Source organism: Microcaecilia unicolor, chromosome 3 (assembly GCF_901765095.1).
Source record: "Microcaecilia unicolor chromosome 3, aMicUni1.1, whole genome shotgun sequence".
NCBI classification, from domain to species: domain Eukaryota; kingdom Metazoa; phylum Chordata; class Amphibia; order Gymnophiona; family Siphonopidae; genus Microcaecilia; species Microcaecilia unicolor.
The window spans coordinates 316,821,644-316,842,654 of record NC_044033.1 but is presented as its reverse complement, the minus strand read 5'-3'; the positions used below and the strand labels follow the sequence as shown (position 1 = coordinate 316,842,654).

The window sequence follows — 21,011 nt, the reverse complement described above, 5'->3', positions numbered from 1 at the left end:
CCAACCGCGAGGGTCGAGAAATGCGGCGTTTCCAAAATGGCGCCCACTGCCAGCTCCATCGAGCGGGAAGAATCATCGCTCGGCATGCTTGTACTAATGCGAGCGTCTAAAGGAGAATGTTTTGCACAGCCCCGCTGTTGATCTGCGCTTACCACAACGGGAGCAGCGCTTAACTGCCTCAGCAGCCATCGCCCGACAGGACAGAAATATAGCAATAAAATGGCGACTTCGCACATAAACTTATCCCGTTCGGAACGGCGTCCGCAAGACCTCCCTGGAGGAGCTGGGCACCACTCTCACTTCAGAAGACCGAGTCAACGAGCTCCGGTCAAGCTGCACAGAACCAGAATCTCTGGAAAAAGCCTCAGAAATAGCAACGCTGTACAAGCGCGCATTTTTTTTTTTAACGCTGTGAGGAAAGTTGGAGGCAGGCAGCAACAGGAGGACTCCAGGAGGAGGAGGGAATGGGTAAGGCAGGGAAAGGGCGAACCTATATGCCTTTAAATTGGGCACCACCAGCCACAACACCCCTGCTCAACTGGCAAAGCACAGGAGCCACCCCAGGCAGAAATCCAGGAGCTGATCAAGCTACGTCCACGAGATAGAGAAATACTGAAGGCAGTTGGGGCTAGCCGTCCAAGGGTCACTGTGGTTCGTCAGTGTTCTCTATCTCCACCTGCTGATAGGCGGATACAACCCATCAGTTAATGGATTCATCTGCTGCTGATGATAAGGAATTTGGAAATGTTAAGCCCCTAGTACAATTTGACTAGACTGGTCACCAGAACAGAGTTCCTCAGCCGCTGGGTAACTGAACGGTCTACTGTAAGCTCTGAGTGACCTCAATACACTGACAGATGGGGAGAGTAGGAACTAAAGCCACACTCCCCTTCTCCTTGAGCATCTCCGTGGAATTATTTGAGTTCTCCACACACATGCATTCTCTTTGGATTTTCTTCCCTCAATACACTGGGAGCATAAGGTCCACTGGGCTTCTTTCTGGTTGGGGGGGGGGGGGGGGGGGGGGGGAAGGAGAGGAGAGGCTTAAAACTGATGTGACAGCAACTACCTAAGGGGCAATGGACCAAAATTCAGTATGTTCAACATGTTTACTCTGGTCTCATCGTCCTGTAAATGAAATGGATGGTCTCGGTCATTTCTTTGACTGGTAAAGAGGTACTCCACTGATGGCTCCCTCCTCATACGTAGGTGAGAGGTCTGAGGGGAGACCAACAGACTAGAGTTGCACAGGGACAAAAATGTAACCCGTCCCACGGGAAATGTAACCAATCCCGCCCATCCACACAGTAATGTAACCTGTCCCTGTCGCAATTAATCTTCTCCATCCCAGCTGCCCAGCCCTTGCAACACCGCACTGTAGTCACCTTGCTCCCCCCACCCCCACCCCCCACAAGAAAGATCTGCATGAAATATTTATTTTTATTTTGACTTATGAAAACCACTTGTCCCTGAAACATGCTCAAAACAAAATAATCCATTTGTACAAAAGAGATGAGGTGAAGATGTGCCCCTATGAAAGGAGAGTGTAATTTTACCTCCAATTTTTATAACACCAAGCTCCCCAAGGCAGATTACAACAGTTAAGATGAACCCATCAGTAAACAGGATATCGTCACAGAAATTTGGCCATGAATTACGGTATTGTATAGGACAGTAGAAAAATGAGAACAAAATACATCCCTTATTAGTGCTGTTTCTACCAGATACAATAATGCTTGAAGTTGTTTTAGTGATATTCAGCTTTTATTTCATGATATTTATATCTACATATGCGAAGCTTTCAAATTAAAAAGCTATAAGCAAAAAAAACAAAACAAACATATACATACATATATATGTATACGTGTATACATATATATGTATATGTATATGTATATATATGTATATAGGTATATATATATACGTATATACATATACATACATATATATACGTATATATATATACATACACGCATATACATACATACACACATATACATACATATATATACGTATATATACGTATATATATACATACACACATATACATACATACATACACACGCATACATACACGCATATACATACATACACACTAGCCGTTAAGCCCGTTAAAACGGGCGAGATTTCCAGCTACCCTCCTCGCCACTGCTCCCTGCCCCCTCCGTGCCGGGCCCCCTGCACTGACTTGACAGCGCCTCTCACCTCCATGTGAAAGCGCTGCAGGCGCTGCTGCCTGCAGCGCTTCCACACAGAGGTGAGAGGCGCTGTCAGGTCAGTGCAGGGGGCCCGATACGGAAGGGAGCGGGAGCGCCGGCGGGAATGGGGGGGGAGGGTGGAGGTTGGTGCGCGCCATGTTCGTTTCCAGGCTCCAGCAGCAGCGTCCGACTGTTTCCCTCTCTGTTCCGCCCTCTGACGTCATCACATCTTGACGCGAGGGTGGGACAGAGAAGGAAGTCTCTACTGCGCATTTGCAGGTGAGTTGGTCACTTGCCATTTATATGTTTGATATACATAAGTAATGCCATACTGGGAAAAGACCAAAGGCCCACCAAGCCCAGCATCCTGTCCCCGATCAAGGCCACCTGGCAGCTTCCCAAACATATAAAAATTCTATACATGTTATTCCCGAAATTGTGGATTTTTCCAAGTCCATTCAGTAGCGGTCTATGGACTTGTCCTTTAGGAAACTGTCCAAACCCTTTTAAAACTCTGTCAAGCTAACCGCCTTCACCAAGTTCTCTGGCAACAAAGTCCAGAGTTTAATTACACGTTGGGTGAAGAAAAATTTTCTCCTATTTGTTTTAAATGTATTACAATGTAGTTTCATCACATGCCCCCTAGTCCTAGTATTTTTGGAAAGCGTGAACAGACGTTTCACATCCACCTGTTCCACTCCACTCATTATTTTATATACCTCTATCATGTCTCCCCTCAGCCGTCTTCTCCAAGCTGAAAAGCCCTAGCCTCCCTAGTCTTTCTTCATAGGGAAGTCGAACCATCCCCGCTATCATTTTTGTCGTCCTTCGCTGCACCTTTTCCAATTCCACTATATCTTTCTTGAGATGCGGCGACCAGAATTGGACACAATACTCAAGGTGCAGTCGCACCATGGAAAGATACAACGGCATTATAACACCCTCACACCTGTTTTCTATACCTTTCCTAATAATACCCAACATTCTATTCGCTTCCCCAGCCGCAGCAGCACACTGAGCAGAACGTTTCAGTGTATTATCGATGACGACACCCAGATCCCCTTTCTTGGTCCATAATTCCTAACGTGGAACCTTGCATGACGTAGCTATAATTCGGGTTCTTTTTCCCCCACATGTATCACCTTACACTAGCTCACATTAAACGCCATCTGCCATTTAGCTGCCCAGTCTGGTAAGGTCCTTTTGTAATTTTTCACAATCCTCTCGCGAATTAACGACTTTGAATAGCTTTGTGTCATCAGCAAATTTAATTACCTCGCTAGTTACTCCCATCTCTAAATCATTTATAAATATATTAAAGAGCAGCGGTCCTAGCACTGACCCCTGAGGAACCCCACTAACTACCCCTCTCCATTGTGAATACTGCCCATTTAACCCCACTCTCTGTTTTCTATACTTCAACCAGTTTCTAATCCATAATAGGACATTACCTCCTATCCCATGACCCTCCAATTTCCTCTGCAGCCTTTCATGATGCACCTTGTCAAACGCCTTGTGAAAATCCAGATACACAATATCAAACGGCTCCCCTTTGTCCACATGTTTGTTTACTCCTTCAAAGAATTGAAGTAAATTGGTCAGGCAAGATTTCCCCACACTAAAGCCGTGCTGACTTGGTCTCAGTAATCCATGTCCTCGGATGTGCTCTGTAATTTTGTTTTTAATAATAGCCTCTACTATTTTCCCCGGCACCGACGTCAGACTCACCAGTCTATAATTTCCCGGATCTCCCCTGGAACCTTTTTTAAAAATCGGCGTTACATTGGCCACCCTCCAATCTTCCGGCACCACGCTCGATTTTAAGGATACATAGAGGCATATTTTCAAAGCACTTTGGGAGGCTAAGTTCCATAGGTTTCTATGGAACTTTGGGAGGCTAAGTGCTTTGAAAATGAGCCTGATAGTAACATAGTAGATGACAGCAGAAAAAGACCTGCATGGTCCATCCAGTCTGCCCAACAAGATAACTCATATGTGCTACTTTTTGTGTATACCCTACCTTGATTTGCACCTGTCCTCTTCAGGGCACAGACCATACAAGTCTGCCCAGCACTATCCCCGCCTCCCACCATCGGCTCTGGCACAGACCGTATAAGTCTGCCCAGCACTATCCCCGCCTCCCAACCACCAGTCCCGCCTCCCACCACCGGCTCTGGCACAGACCATATAAGTCTGCACAGCACTATCCCCGCCTCCCAACCACCAGCCCCTCCCTCCCACCACCGGCTCTGGCACGAACCGTATAAGTCTGCCCAGCACTATCCCCGCCTCCCAACCACCAGTCCCTCCTGCCACCACCGGCTCTGGCACAGACCGTATAAGTCTGCCCAGCACTATCCCTGCCTCCCAACCACCAGCCCCGCCTACAGGTTATAACTTATTTTGAGTTAGTCTTCACTGGACCAAACTTGCTTTCATTGTGCTATCACCATCCAGCTGGATAGGCAGTGTCTTAAAAGGTGGAGGATAAAGGATATATTTGTTGTACATTTTTTTTGTAAATTGCATATCACTAACAGTAGTTCCGCAAGTTCATTTTTCAGTTCTATCAGTACTCTAGGATGAATACCATCCGGTCCAGGTGATTTGCTACTCTTCAGTTTGCCGAACTTCCCCATTACGTCCTCCAGGTTTACCGTGAATTCATTAAGTTTCTCCGACTCGTCCGCTTGAAATACCAGTTCCGACACCGGTATCCCACCCAAATCTTCCTCGGTGAAGACCGAAGCAAAGAATTCATTTAATCTCTCCGCTACGTCTTTGTCTTCCTTGATCGCCCCTTTTACCCCTCGGTCATCCAGCGGCCAAACCGATTCTTTTGCCAGCTTCCTGCTTTTAATATACCGAAATAAATTTTACTATGTTTTTTTTTGCCTCTATTGCTATCTTTTTTTCATAATCCCTCTTGGCCTTCTTTATCTACGCCTTGCATTTGCTTTGACACTCCTTATGCTGCTTCTTGTTGTTTTCAGACGGTTCCTTTTTCCATTTTCTGAAGGCATTTCTTTTAGCCCTAATAGCTTACTTCACCTCACTTTTTAACCACGCCGGCTGTCTTTTGGACTTCCGTCTTTCTTTTCTAATTCGCGGAATATGTTTGGCCTGGGCGTCCAGGATGGTATTTTTGAATAGCATCCACGCCTGTTGTACAGTTTTTACCCTCTCAGTTGCCCCTCTAAGTTTTTTTTTTTTTTATTTATGCAATTTTAAATTTCACAAGAAAGTATCTTGTTACATGTAACATTAGGTACATTGTGAAACATGTAGTATATATATATTTAAAGCAAAATACAAGGAATTCAAAATAAATCACAATATCACTACCTTAGACCTCAATATGAATTCTGGAGGAGGAGGAAATACAGATTCAGGGAATCTAAAAATTGAATAGTAATAAACATAGAAAGGCATTAGCCCTAACATCCACCTTCTTCCTTTAAGTCTGGTATCAAGACTTGACAATCTTTTTCAGGCCTATGAATTCTCTTGATTTGGTACAAAGAAAACATATTTTACGCCCAAGTATTTTACTATACATTTACATGGGTATGCAAGCAAAAAGGTTGCACCCAGTGACCTCGTTTCTTCCCTCAATACCAGGAATTGTTTCCTTCTTTCCTATGTTGTTCTTGCAACATCTGGAAAGATCCACAATTTCTGACCACAGAACTTTTGTTGAGTATTTTTAAAGTATAGTCTTAATACAGAGTTAAAGTCTTGCTCGAATACAAACGAGATTAATAGAGTAGCTCTGTTAGTTACCTCAGTCAATGAGTCCTCTAGAATAAGTGAAATGTCTTTCAGTTCCCCAGAATTTTCTTGGTCTAAAAGTCCAGGAATCTCTTCTTGGGTTTTCTTAACCGGAAGAAAGAAAATCTTATTTATTGGAGGTATATTTTGATTGGAGAATTTTAAATTTTCAACAAGAAATTTTTTAAACGTGTCCAATGGCGAGACTCCTATTGGCTTTGGAAAATTCAGGATTCGCATATTTAATCTTCTATTGTAATTTTCAAATTGTTCTATCTTCTGACGAATATTTGTGTTATCTTTCATTATTACTGTAACATTTTCTTTAATCCTTTGAATCTCATCTTGAGACTTCTTCTCTTGGTCCTTAAAGTCCTGTTTCAGCTTATCAACTGATTTAGAAAGTTGGTCAACAATAGTTACTAGATTTTTAGTTTCTTGCGTTGAATTTATAATAAGGGCTTGCATCTTTTCCATCGCATTCCAAAGAGTGTCAAGGGTTACTACCCTGGGCGGGACAGACCCTCTTCCCGATGTTAAATCACCTTCCACTGCCGTCTTCATCTCCGAGGGGGGGCCCTCTCTACTGCCCACAACTTCCCCAACTTCCGGGTTATATGATGCAGCACTCCCCTCGCGTGTTCGAGCAGGGCAGGGCGGATTACCAGAGTCCGGAGCGGATAATGAGATCTCAAACTCCAATGACGCCAGGTTCCCTGCACCTGTGTCTAGCGGAACTCCTCCTCCGGTTTGTTCAGGTAGGCGCCGAGTTGCAAAACTGTCGATTGTTTGCTGCCCAGGGGACGACGTGCGAGCCTGGGAGAGCGAGGCTTTAACAATCCCCTTTCTTTTTGAATGCGGCATCTCTATTAAAAGGAAAATGGAAAGAACAGCAGCAGAAGATCTCTTCGAGCGTCTTGCTCTACTCAGCGTGTCGGCGCCATCTTGACTACTCCCCCCTCTCTAAGTTTTTTCTTAATTGTTCTTCTCATTTTATCATAGTCTCCTTTTTTTAAAGTTAAACGCTAACGTATTTGACTTCCTATGTATAGTTACTTCAAGGCTGATATCAAAACTGATCATATTATGATCACGGTTATCAAGCAGTCCCAGTACCATAACGTTCCCCACCAGATCATGCGCTCCACTAAGGACCAAGTCTAGAATTTTTCCTTCTCTCGTCGGCTGCTGCACCAGCTGCTCCATAAAGCTGTCCTTGATTTCATCAAGGAATTGTACCTCTCTAGCGTGTCCCGATGTCACATTTGCCCAGTCTATACTTGGGTAATTGAAGTCACCCATTATTATCGCATTGCCCATTTTGTTTGCGTCTCTGATTCCTTTTATCATTTCTGCATCCTCCTGCTCATCCTGGCGAGGCGGACGGTAGTACACTCCTATCACCGTCCTTTTCCCTTTTCTACATAGAATTTCAACCCACAATGAATCAAAGGTGTGATTTGTGTCCTGCTGAATTTGTAATCTATCTGAGTCAAGGCTCTCGTTAATATACAATGCTACCCCTCCACCAGTCCGCTCCACCCTATCACTACGATATACTTTGTACCCCGGTATGACAGTGTCCCACTGGTTATCTTCCTTCCACCAGGTCTCAGTAATGCCTATTATATCCAATTTGTCATTTAGTGCAATATATTCCAACTCTCCCATCTTATTTCTTAGACTCCTAGCATTTGCATATAGACATTTCAGAGTATGTTTTGTTGTTCCTATTTGCATGATGCTTAGTGCTTGACACTATTGATTTCCCATCTTTTGTCTGATCTTTAGTTGTATTTATTAAAGGCACCTGGCCTACCATGGTCTCTTGTGCAACCTCACTATCCAGAAACCCTACCTTCCCTGTTTGTGAGGTATCCTTCCAAGATACCTTATCTCGAACCATGCGCTGTTGTGCGACTGTCGGCATTTCCCCCCCCCCCCCCCATATCTAGATTAAAAGCTGCTCTCTTTTTTGAATGCTGACGCCAGCAGCCTGGTCCCACCCTGGTTAAGATGGAACCCATCGTTTTGGAATAGGCTCCCCCTTCCCCAGAATGTTGCCCAGCTCCTAACAAATCTAAAACCCTCCTCCCTGCACTATCGTCTCATCCACGCATTGAGACTCTGGAGCTCTGCCTGCCTCTTGGGCCCTGCGCGTGGAACTGGTAGTATTTCAGAAAATGCCACCCTAGAGGATCTGGATTTGAGATTTCTTCCTAAAAGCCTAAATTTGGCTTCCAGAACCTCTCTCCCACATTTTCATACGTCACTGGTACCCACATGTACCAAGACAGCCAGCTCCTCTCCAGCACTATCTAAAATCCTATCTAGGTGATGCGTGAGGTCCGCCACCTTCGCACCAGGCAGGCAAGTCACCAGGCGATCCTCCCGTCCACCAGTCACCCAGCTATCTACATTCCTAATGATTGAATCGCCAAGTATGACAGCTGTTCTAACCTTTTCCTCCCGGTCAGCCATTGGAGATTTATTCTCGGTGTGAGAGGATAGTATATCTTCTGGTGGATAGGTCCTGGCTACAGGAGTACTTCCTACTTCACCTTCTGGGAGACCTCCCACCTCCAAGGTAGCAAAGAGGCTACCTAACTGGAGGTTGGACCTCTCTACAATATCCCTGTAAGTCTCCTCTATGTATTTCTCTATCTCCCTCATCTCTACCAAATCTGATACTCTAGCCTTGAGAGAACAAACACGCTCTCTAAGGTCTAGGAGCTCTTTGCATCGGGCACACAGATATGACATCTCACCAACTGGGAAATAATCATACATATTGCACTCAACACAAAAGACTGGGTAGCACCCCTCTCGCTGCTGAACTGCTGACTCCATCTTAGTGTTGTCAAGTTTCTCAATTTAAGAGTTGTTATAGTATTAAGAACTTCAGTGTGATATAAAGTGATTTTAGTTTATATATTGTATGATCCTTGTAGTGATAACTACTTAAATGGTCATTAATGTATATAGTTCTACAAGAGCACTCCTAGCTTATTTACCCTAATTACACTACTTGCTATAAATGTAGTGTTGTGCTAGGGGAGGATGAGTGCTAGGGGAGGGTGGGTGGGAAGACTAAACTAGATCCTACACTGCCTGTCAGAGTGTTACTGCAAGTTAATGGGATTACTTCACTGGGTAGAGAAACACAGGAGGAAACAGGGCCCCTTCAACGTGCAGCACTCTCCCACGAAGCAACCGCAGAAGAGAAGACCAGCAGCCAACATCGCCGAGGACGACCACCCCAGTCCAGCAGCAAAGCCAAGGAGGCAACATGATGAAGCAATGCACAAAAGATGGAAAAATTAGGTTCTTACCATGATAATTTTCTTTCCTTTAGTCATAGCAGATGAAGCCATTACGTATGGGTTGTGTCCATCAACCAGGGGGAGATAGAGAGCACTCAACTTTTCACAGTGCCTCATGGCCAGCTAGCTCCACTGCCTCTTCAGTATTTGAAGCTTCCAAAGCAGTATGGCAAACCGCAATGGGAATAACATGAACTTTCCTCACAGCGAACGATGGCCCCTTAAAAAGAGCATAAACTCAAAAAAAGAGGGAATGAACTCATCCTCCTGGAGGGAATAAACTTGTCCTCCACTTTGTATAAACGGAGGGAATACTTGCATCCTCCTGGAGGGAATGAACTCAGCCTCCTATAACTGTAACAAGAATCCTGAAGACTGTTTTCCGACTCCCCAAGGAAGGAATATAACTTCAGCAAACAAGAACAGCACCTAAAATCAGAATCACTGCAATACAGACAATCATACAGGGAGGGCTCATGGCTTCATCTGCTATGACTAAAGGAAAGAAAATTATCATGGTAAGAACCTAATTTTCCCTTCCTTGTCATCAAGCAGATGAAGCCATTACATATGGGATGTAACAAAGCAATCCCTAAATAGGGTGGGAAAAAGCCACACCACGCGCTAGCACCTGTGCTCCAAAACACGCATCCCTCCTGGCAGCCACATCCAGCCTGTAATGTCGGGTGAAAGATAGCTTAAAAGCCCAGGTTGCAGCACTGCAAATCTCATGAAGAGATAGTGTTCCAGTTTCCGCCCAGGAAGAGGAAATCGCTCTTGTGGAATGTGCCTTAAAGGCATCAGGCGGAGGCCGGCCGGCAAGCAAATAAGCTGAAAAAATAGATTCTTTAAGCCAGCGGGCAATAGTGGCTTTAGACGCTGGAGACCCTCTGCGAGGACCTGATAGCAAAACAAACAGATGATCAGAGGTCCTGAAAGAGTTAGTAACTCACAGATGCTGCAGCAGAGTCCTGCGCACGTCCAACCGGTGCAATTGCCCAAAAGATTCTGGAAAGTCCTCCTCGACAAAGGAGGGCAAGAAAATAGTTGGTTTAGGTGAAACGCTGAAACCACCTTAGGCAAAAAGGAAGTCACGGTCCAAACCGTAACCCAGGACTCTGAAAACTGCAGAAAAGGGTCTCTACAGGACAGCGCCTGGAGCTCTGACACCCGTCTCGCCGAAGTAATGGCCACTAACAAGACGGCCTTCAGTGTCAAATCTTTCTCTGAAGCACGCCGAAGCGGTTCAAAGGGAGCACCCTGAAGGGCCTTCAGTACTAGCCCCAGGTTCCAAGCTGGACAAGGTGCACGCACGGGAGGACAGAGCCGAAGCACCCCTCTAAGAAACCGTGCCACATCCGGATGAGCAGCTAAAGACACGCCTTCAACCTTGCCATGCAGGGAGGCCAATGCTGCCACTTGCACCCGCAGGGAATTATAGGCCAAGCCTTTTTGTACACCATCCTGCAAAAAGTCCAGAATCGGCGAGACAGGAGCCCGCAGGGGTGTGATCTCTCTGGAAGCACACCAGACTTCAAACTGGCGCCAAATCCTGGCATAAGCCACGAAAGTGGAACGCTTGCGGGCTTGCAGGAGAGTGGTAATTACTTTATTGGAATAGCCTTTGTCTCTCAATTGCGCCCTCTCAATCGCCAGGCCATAAGACCAAATCGGCCGGCGCCCTCCATGGTCACCGGACCCTGTGACAACAGGTGCAGAACCAGAGGTAACTGAAGGGGATCCTCTACGAGCATCTGTCGGAGGTCCGCATACCAAGGCCTCCTGGGCCAATCCGGGGCGACGAGAACCACTTCTCCTGGATGCAGCCGAATCCGCAGGAGCACTCGCCCTATCAAGGGCCACGGAGGGAACACATACAGTAGGCCCGGAGGTCAGGGTTGAGCCAAGGCATCCAACCCCGCCACGCGGGGATCTCTCCATCTGTTGAAGCAGCACGGGACTTTGGCATTGGAGCTTGTCGCCATTAGATCCATCACGGGCTTGCCCCACTTGGCACATATCTGCAGGAATACTTCGTCTGCAAGTTCCCACTCCGCTGGATCGATCTGATGCCTGCTTAGATAAATCGGCTTGCACGTTGCTCTGACCTGCAATGTGAGCTGCCGACAGAAACTGTAGATGCAGCTCGGCCCAGTGGCAAATTTGTTCGGCCTGCGCGGCTAGAGCTCTGCACTGAGTGCCGCCTTGTCGATTTATGTAGGCCACTGCTGTAGTGTTGTCCGACATCACTCTGAGCCAATCCTTCCAGGGTTACTTGAAAGGCCAGAAGCGCCTGAAACACCGCTTTCAACTCTAGGCGGTTGATGGACCACTCCGACTCCTCGGGTGTCCATAGACCCTGGGCATGCTTCCCTTTGCAATGTGCGCCCCAGCCTTTCAGACTGGCATCTGTCACCACTAGGCACCAATCGGGGAGCGCCAGCGGCATTCCTCGCCGCAGCATGCTGTCTGACAGCCACCACTCCATGCTGAGTCGGGCCGCAGGGAGCCAAGAGAGTCTGCATTGGTAATCCTGAGCTACTGGAGACCATCTTTGGAGTAGAGCATACTGTAGAGGTCTCAGGTGCGCTCTCGCCCAGGGCACCAGTTCCATTGTGGCCATCATTGATCCAAGCAGCTGGACAATGTCCCAAGCTCGCGGGCGGGGCATCCTCAGGAGCAGACGGACCTGATTCTGAAGCTTGCACCGCCTTTGCTCGGGTAGGTACACATACCCCGAGGCTGTGTCGAACCTGGCCCCCAAATATTCTAGAGACTGCGAGGGGGTCAGGTGACTTTTGGCCAAATTGACGACCCAGCCCAGAGATTGAAGTACTGAGACCACTCTGGCTGTCACATGCTGACTCTCTGCAGCAGAGTTTGCTCGAATGAGCCAGTCGTCCAGGTATGGGTGAACCCGAATACCCTCTCGCCTTAGAAAGGCAGCTACCACCACCATAACCTTCGAAAAGGTGCAGGGAGCTGTGGCGAGGCCAAAAGGCAAGGTCCGGAACTTGAAATGCTTTCCCATCACCGCAAACCTCAGAAACCTCTGGTGTGGGGGCCAAATTGGTATGTGCAAGTAAGCTTCTTTCAGGTCCAGATACGTGAGAAACTCTCCTGGCTGTACCGCCACAATGATGGAGCGCAGGGTTTCCATGTGAAAATGCCGCACTCTCAGGGACTTAAGTCTTTTAAGTCCAGAATAGGGTGAAAAGACCCTCCTTTTTGCGGCACCACAAAGTAGATGGAGTAGCGGCCGCAGCCGTGTTCGGCGGGAGGTACCGGGGACACGGCTCCTATCTGAATCAGACCTTGCAGTCTCCTCTACCGCCGCCCGATTGGCGGCAGAACCGCATCGGGACTCCACAAACACGTCTCTTACAGGGGCGTTGAATTCTATTCTGAAACCGTCTCTGATCAGGTCCAAGACCCACTGATCTGAGGAAATGTTGGCCCACTCCTCGGCAAAGAGGGAAAAACGTCCTCCGATGACAGGACTCGAGGAGAGGGCTGGCGCACCATCATTGAGAGGGTCGCCCCTGAACTCCAGGCCTTGAGCCAGTGGCTATGGAACGTTTGTCCGAGCAAAAGGAGTTCCTCTGCTGAAAACGGGCACGAGAAGTGAACCCAGCAGAACGCCCCGGGCGGTACCTTCGAGCTTCACGGAAGCGAGGTCTGTAAGAGGAGTGGATCGCCGCACCCTTAGAGGAAGGCTGAGGCCCATCTTCGGGCAAGCGCTGGGGTTTAGCCTCACCCAGGCCCTTCACAATTTTCTCCAACTCCTCACCAAACAGGAGAAGGCCTTGAAAGGGCAACTTCACCAACCTTTGCTTAGAGGCCATGTCCGCCGCCCAATGCCGTAGCCAAAGAAGACGTCAACCCGCCACTGCTACTGCCATGTGTTTAGCCAAAGCTCTGACAATATCATAAAGGGTGTCAGCAAGAAAGGACAAGGCAGACTCCATCCGCGGAGCCACATCTGAAAAGGGCTCCACTCCATCACCGGCCTGTAGCAACCAAGCCAGGCAGGCTCTAGCAGCATAACAACTGCATGCAGACGCCCGAATAGTGAGACCTGCAATTTCAAATGACCGTTTAAGTGCTGATTCCAGTCTACGGTCTTGAATATCCTTCAGGGTAACACCTCCTTCAACCGGGAGGGTAGTTCTCTTCGTCACAGCTGTGACTAGGGCATCCACTTTAGGCACAGCAAAGCGAGCCATATGCTCCTCACTCAGAGGGTATAATTGCCCCATAGCCCTGGAAACTTTCAAAGGTCCCAAGGGGTCAGCCCATTGAGCCGAAATAAGCTCTTGGATGGAGTCATGCAAAGGAAAGGCTCGAGCAGGCTTTTTGGTACTAGCCATCCTAGGATTCACAGAGGAGGCTGTGCCACTGGCAGGGTCCTCAATAGAGAGAGCCTGCAGGGCATCAGAAATAAGCACTGGCAGCTCATCACGGTGGAAAATCCTCACCGCGGAGGGATCGTCCAGATCCTGAGTCACTTCTGCACCAGACTCTGGCTCCTCAGACCATGAAGGCCTGCCAGAGTCCTCCAAATCCTCGCAGCCCGACCACGGGGGGGAAAATGGAGGTGCAGCACTCTCTGAAGGGGAAAGAGCCCTTCTGCGCTTCATATTCTGCCAATTATCAGGGAATAACGCCTCAGAGGGTATACCCAGGCTAGAATCCACCGGGGGGGCATTAGAAGAGGCACATGCCGGGCTTTGTGGGAGAGCTCTTTTAAGTATGTATGCTTTATGCATTAATAAGACAAAATCAGGGGAGAAAAACTCACCCTGGGCACCCGGATCTCTGCTGGGGCTAGTAGCTCCCATATCAGCCTCACTCCGAGGCCTCCTCCCGGGCTCAGGACTCTCCATCTCAGCGGAGGTCGCACCATGTGGTAAATTCAAAATGGCGCCCGCTACCAGCTGACAGCGCTAAGAATCGTCGCTCACCATGCTCGGGCTGGCTCTAACGTCTGTACAGCACGATTTACAGAGCCCCGCTGCTGATCTGCGCTTGCCACACTTGGAACAGTGCTTTACTGTCTCCACAGCCATCGCCGAAAACGGCAGTAAAATTCAAAATGGCGGTTCGCACCAAAATCGCCCCGATCGCGGGCCCACCCCGGAGGAGTCAGAAAACACTCTTACCTCATTAGACCGAGTATCACAGCTCCGGTCCCACAGAAAAAGGCAAGGAAAAACCTCTGGTCCTTTTTTTTTTTTTTTTTAACGCTGTGAGGAAAGCAGAGGTAAATAGAACTCCGGAGGCTCAGGTGAGTGGGAAAGGCAGGGAAAGGGCGAACCTATGTGCCTGCATCCACTGTTGGTGGGGAAGGACAGGGAAAGCTAAGCATTGTGTCCACATCCACGGAGGTATGGGTAAGGCAGGGAAAGGGCGAACCTATGTGCCTTTAAAGTGAAGCTGCTATAGCCTCCAACACCCCTGCTAACAACTGGCAAAAGCACAGGAGCAACCTCCAGGCAGATTTTAGATGGAGCTCGAAGAAGCTGCAGCCACTCTGCTAGGGGAGATAGAGAATACTGAAGAGAGGCAGTGGAGCAAGCTGGTATGAGGCACTGAAAAAAGTGTGCTCTCTATCTCCCTCTGCTGGTTGATGGACACAACCCATCTGTAATGGCTGCATCTGCTTGATGACAAGGAACGGGTTGTATTTTGTACCCTTGGACATTTTAACAGAGTGGATTAGGATCCCTAGGGGTAGTAGAAATCAGCTATTGTTAGGGTTGGAAGGGTAGAGGGTGGTGGTGAGGAGTTATTATAGCTGCTCACTTATTGTTTTCTATTTGTAATTTATACACAATAGTTGCACAGTATATTGTTCCATTTTATACTTTAAAAATAATTTAAATATAAAATCATATTTGTTCGAGGCTTCTGCAGATGAGTACAGAGCCCATGGGGCCGGAGTGGGGATGGAGACAGAACCCATGGTGATGGGGTGGGGACAAACTTTGTCCCTGTGTCATTCTCTAGTTTTGGAGTTGATCTCTGAAAGTTTTTACAGCGTTCCAAATTACCATAGCTCAAGAGGTTTGATTTGAGGATGAGCCTTCTGAGAAGACCAATGACTGAGTGTGAACCCATCCACATGAGCTCTCCAACACAGGTTGGATGCAGTGAAATTTATGGAAGTCCCAAGTCAAATTGGACCAGATCGTCCACCAGAGAAGGGCTTAAGACCACTGGACCACTCTCAAATGGAATCATGCTATAGGAGTGATATGCACTGTAGAGGCCATATGGCCCATCACTCTCAACATATGCCAAGCTGAAACCTGCTAGCTGCTGCGGACCTGCGCGAAGTATGTGGATCTTCGTCTGATACTCATGAGCAGTTCCCAGTCAGAATCCTCTTCCTCTTGAGAATCAGGAGACTGAATCTGCACTGACCTCAATCTACTAGAACGACTTTCACACTCCAAGGAGTGTTGAGGTGCAGCCCTCCCTCAATGTCAGAGGAGGTACTGCCTGCTCAGGCCTCAGCTCCTACACCCTGCTAGGTGCCAGTACTGATGTTTTGGGCACCGGAATTGGTGAAGCCTCAGAAAGGAGGGTCTGGGGCTGTTCCACTGAGGGCACAAGCAATCTCAATAACAACGTGGGAGCTCCCTGCAGCTTCTATGCATTTAAACTTGTGGTCACTACTTTTTACCTCGTATGTCATCTTATGGTATAGAAACCTGTTGTGGCACAGTGCAAGCCAACATTACTTTAAGCTCTTATTGGGCACCAAATATTTACAGGAGAGATTACATTTCTGAAAATAGCCAAGGCCTGGCTAATTTGACCAAGCTTCAAGGCAATGTAAATTAACTGTACTGTGGACAACTAAAGATGACTTTTCAAAATTCTATTCCATGGTAGGAGATGAAAATGTTTTATGCTTTTTTTCATGTATGTATTGTTTTTACATTTTACTACACTTTGAATTTACACCAGAATGGTTTTATTTCATTGATTTTATAAATTCCATCTCTAGTTGCTGAGCAGAACTCTAGTTTACATAAGACAACCACAACAGCAAAACACCCTAATGTGAATATAGGGCCTAGTTCACTTGAATGGTGCTCTGGTGATTTCTCTAGCTAATATGAAGGCTCCACATTGCCTGCATGTTCACAAGTTTCAGCTCCAATGCACTCAGGTTACCCAGAAGTCACCAAGTCTCCCAAGACCTAATAGCAACCTAAAAATTCTAGGACTAGTCACTAGATTTTTTTATTTATTTTGCAGTCACTACTTCTACTACTACTTATTTCTATAGCGCTACTAGACGTACGCAGCGTGATGGCATCTCCTGAAGCTTTAGGACATCTTTATCAATGCAGCTATCAGCTTTTGCTGATAAACTCGGAAACCAAATTTGCTACTAGAATTTGAAGTGGACCTCTTGTATTCAAAAGAACATGCCTCGGTAAATCAGTCTATGAAGATACAAACAGGATACCTTAAGCAGAACATTCATTTCTTCTGTGCAACAACATATCACATGGACAGTTTACTAAAACTATGCAATGGTGACTTGAAAGGTCACAGAACAGTCAATGATTAGTCACCAAAAGGATAATTTTAATTCTTCAGGACAGCACTGCCCATATTGATACATTTTCACACACAGCTGAGCATTTGCCCCCAGTGCCCTGATTGCTGCTCAGCCTGATGGCTTACAGTTCTCAGCAAAACAGATGTCAAACTAGCATGTCTAAAGATCAAGCTAGTTCCTGAAGCCTACCCTCTCTCAGTATGACTATTTTCAGCTTCACTTCCCCATCCCTTCTACCCTCACAAAATCTTACTGCTACCGTTATCTCCAAATAGAATTCCAGCGGCTTCTGGTAAAATACACTTGTTCCCCTCCTATACTGGTAGTAACAAAAAAAAAAAAAAAAAAAGGTTTTGACAGTAGGGAAGAGTGTTTCAGGGCCGAGGATTACTTTTTATATGCAGTTTAATTTAAAAATCAAATTACAAAATTATACATGGACATCTACTAAGAAAATTACTTAACTTCGGTGTAAAATTCATGACTATTTCTTTTCCCAATTTTCAAACTGCAAAAACACCTGCAGACTCGCACCTCATTTATATTGGTAGTTTTTTCAAACAGATGGCACCTTCAAAATCAAGCAGGGTAGGCAGAGGCTTATGTGCAAATCTGAATCTGCCTTGTACACAGGTAGCCAGGTCAGTAAAAATCATTATCACAATAAGCAAATGTAGTCACTAGAGGCAGTCAAACTCCACAGCCATGCAATCTAACAAACCAATGAACAGATCAAAATAGGATGTTCCAAGGTAAAATTATGTCTTACCTGTTAATTTTCTTTCCATTAGTCCCTCAGATCAATCCAGAGACTTGTGGGTTATGTCCCTCCACTAGCAGGTTAGATAGAGAGAACACCGAAGTTCGCCCACAAGAGGGCATGTGCAGCCAGCCTCACTTCAGTATACGATACCAAAGCAGTAAGAAATCATTTGAACCATAGTTCACTCTCCTGCCTCTCAAAAAGAGCAAATAATCTGAAGGAAAACCCTCCAGCTGCTTCACAGTAACAACTGTTTTCCAAGAACTTGTTGAATCCAAACTTCCAGACCAACAGAACGCGAACCTAAACCACATGAACTATACCAAACTCTGCCATATATACATCATACAGAATTAGCTAATGCGCACCCCAGGGAGGGCCTCTGGATTGATCTGAGGGACTAATGGAAAGAAAATGATCAGGTAAGACATAATTTTACCTTCCGTAGCGTCCCCAGATCAATCCAGAGACTTGTGGGATGTACCAAAGCAGTGCTCAAGAAGGGTGGGACCGCATACACCCTGAAGACAGCACCGAAGCGCTGAAAAACGCATCCTGACATACCGCGACATAAAGTCGGTAATGTCTAGCAAAAGTGTGTACCAACGCCCAAGTAGCCGCTCTAGAAATCTCGTCCAACGGCACCAGCGGGTACTCCGCAACGGACGTGGCCTGAGCTCTAGTCGAATGCGCGCAAATCTGAAGAGGAACCGGCTTCCCCGTGGAAGATACGCAGAGCCAATCGTTTCCCATAGCCATCGAGCGATCGTAGCCTTAGAAGCTATCTGTCCCTTTTGTGTGTCCCGCAAACAGGACAAAGAGCTGAACTGACTTCCGGAAGGAACTAGTAACCTCTAAATATGCGAGAAGAGCCCTTTGACATCCAAACAACGCAACTGGCGATAATCCTCCAGGTAATCTTCCTGCTTGAAGGTTGGTAAATGCACTTCCTGATTAAAGGTGCACGACAGAGTCTGCAGCTCCGATACCCTTCTGGTCGAAGCCATGGCCACCACAACCACCGCCTTCAACATGAGATCCTTCAAAGACGTCTTACTCAGAGGCTCAAATGGGGCCCACTGTAACTCCCTCAGTACTAGGTTCAAGCTCCATTCCGGTACCACCGGCATCTGAGGGGGTCGAACATGATTAACGCCCCGGAGAAAACGAACCACATCCGGATGAGCGGCCAACGATCGACCACCTAACTAGCCTCAGAAATAGGCCAATGCTGCCACCTGTACCTTAGGAGAGCTCAAAGGAGGGCCTTCTCAAGCCCCTCTTGCAAGAAGGCTAAGATGGACGCGAGAGGAGTCGACTCCGGCAAAATGGCTCAGGACGAGCACCAAGCAACAAATGTTTGCCAGACTCTAGCGTACGCTGAAGTAGATCGCTTGCACACTTGCAGCATCGTCCCAATCACTGACTCCAAAAACCCTCTGCGTCTGAACTGCGACCGCTCAATAGCCAAGCCGTAAGACCAAACCGAATGGAATCCTGCATGATCACTGACCCCTGAATCAGAAGATCGGGAATGTCCGACAGCCACAACGGGTCGTCTATCAACAGACGCACCAAATCCACATACCAAGGACACCTGGGCCAATCCGGAGCCACCAGAATGACCACTCCTGAATGCTGCGCGATCCTGCTGATCACCCGACCGAGCATTGGCCATGGAGGAAAGACATACAGGAGATCCTGCGGCCACCTTTGCAATACTACTACTACTACTTATTCCTTCGGACCCAAATTCCCTACCCCTGCTGAAAAAGCAAGGCACTTTGGCATTGGAATAACGGGCCATTAGATCCAGTACTGGCATCCCCCAACGAGATGTGATCCGGTCGAACACTACTGGAGAGAGCTCCCACTCCCCCACATTCAACTATTTCCGACTAAGGAAATTCGCCTGCACATTCAGGACTCCCGCAATGAGAGCCACTGACAAAATAAATTGCCACGTTTCCGCCCAGCAGCACAAAGCAAGCGCTTCCGTTGACAACTGAGCGCTCCGAGTGCCCCCTTGACGACTGACATAAGCTACTGCTGTCACATTGTCGCAAAGGGCTCGTACTGACTGGTTCAGCACCAAAGTCTCAAAGGCTTGCAGTGCCAGCTGAATCGCCTGCAATTCCAGAAGATTGATTGACAACCGAGCCTCCGATGGACTCTGATGAAGCAGGTAGGAACTACAAAACAAAGGGAACAAATTCCCATTCCCCAATTGCAACTGGGGACAGACTCGACTGTGCCTAAAGGAAGAAACGTTGGCAAGGTGGCAAGAACTGCCTGACAGCGTTTGAGCTTGCATGTAGACTCCAAGAAAAATCTGTAGTGAAGTCCAGGTTGTAACTGTGCAATAGAAAAACTAAGACACATCTGAGCTGAGGTAATCTTGGTCCACTCCTCCTGAAACCAGCACAGGAGTCCTGCCTGAGGAGTGAACTGAAACTCCAGCATTGGAAGATGCAGCAGGCATAGGCTGACCTGGAGTTGAAACAGAGCTCATTCTACCAGCAGCCAGGTGGCTTGTCATAGTGGAAGTGGAAACCCTGAAAGTGGTTTTCCTGGCCCCACAAAACCTATGACAAAACCAAGTGGATTAAAAATCAGCCTTAAACTCATTCCCTGGCAATCTCCGAGACTTGGAAGTCCCTTAGGTCTTTACCCAACTGCCCTAGATCTTCTCCTGTCCCGATTACTTCCAAAAGGCAGGTTGCCAAATGTGACTTGGAAGCCACATCAGTGGTCTGCCTGCATGGATCTGTGTTTGTGTCTCTGTGAAGTTTTTTTTTTTTTTTTTTTTTTTTTTTTTTTAAAAGAGGCAGGAGAGAAACACCGACAGACGAATCCCTAAGCAGCAGTAGGCTGGTGGGGGGAGATGGGTAGGGACCTGGCACCACCAGGTGTAACCCCAACGTGCACAAAGCACCTCAACCCCAAATTTGCTGCTGGTGGGGGGAGACGGGTAGGGACCTGGCACCACCAGGTGTAACCCCAACGTGCGCAAAGCACCTCAACCCCAAATCAAACTCAACAACCCCCGAGGGAACGGGATAGGAGCCAAATCACTTCAGAGCTGCACAGCATGTCTCTTCACCTGCTAGATAGAGAGAATACTGAAGTGAGGCTGGCTGCACATGCCCTCTTGTGGGCGAACTTCGGTGTTCTCTCTATCTAACCTGCTAGTGGAGGGACATAACCCACAAGTCTCTGGATTGATCTGGGGACGCTATGGAAGGACCTCTTGTAAAACTAGAACCTCTTACTTTAAGATCACTTATTGCTAAGCAATATTTCTACTGGAAACACTGCAGTAAAGAAGATACTTACCTATAGCAGGTATTCTCCGAGGGCAGCAGGCTTCATATTCT

The 21,011-nt window shown here is 47.3% G+C and overlaps 1 protein-coding gene across 2 annotated transcripts in view; it reads right to left on the bottom strand.

The window, feature by feature from the left end:
• LOC115466814 (cyclic AMP-dependent transcription factor ATF-7) overlaps window positions 1–21,011 on the bottom strand; it is a 430,182-nt gene that overhangs the window by 358,028 nt on the left and 51,143 nt on the right. The window contains exon 1 of one of the 2 annotated variants that reach the window (XM_030198350.1): window positions 1,557–1,668. The exons of the other annotated variant lie outside the window; for it this stretch is intronic. The gene's annotated coding sequence lies outside the window, so the exon portion shown is untranslated. Of the gene's footprint in view, window positions 1–1,556; window positions 1,669–21,011 lie in introns of those variants that run through there. 2 annotated transcript variants of the gene reach the window in all.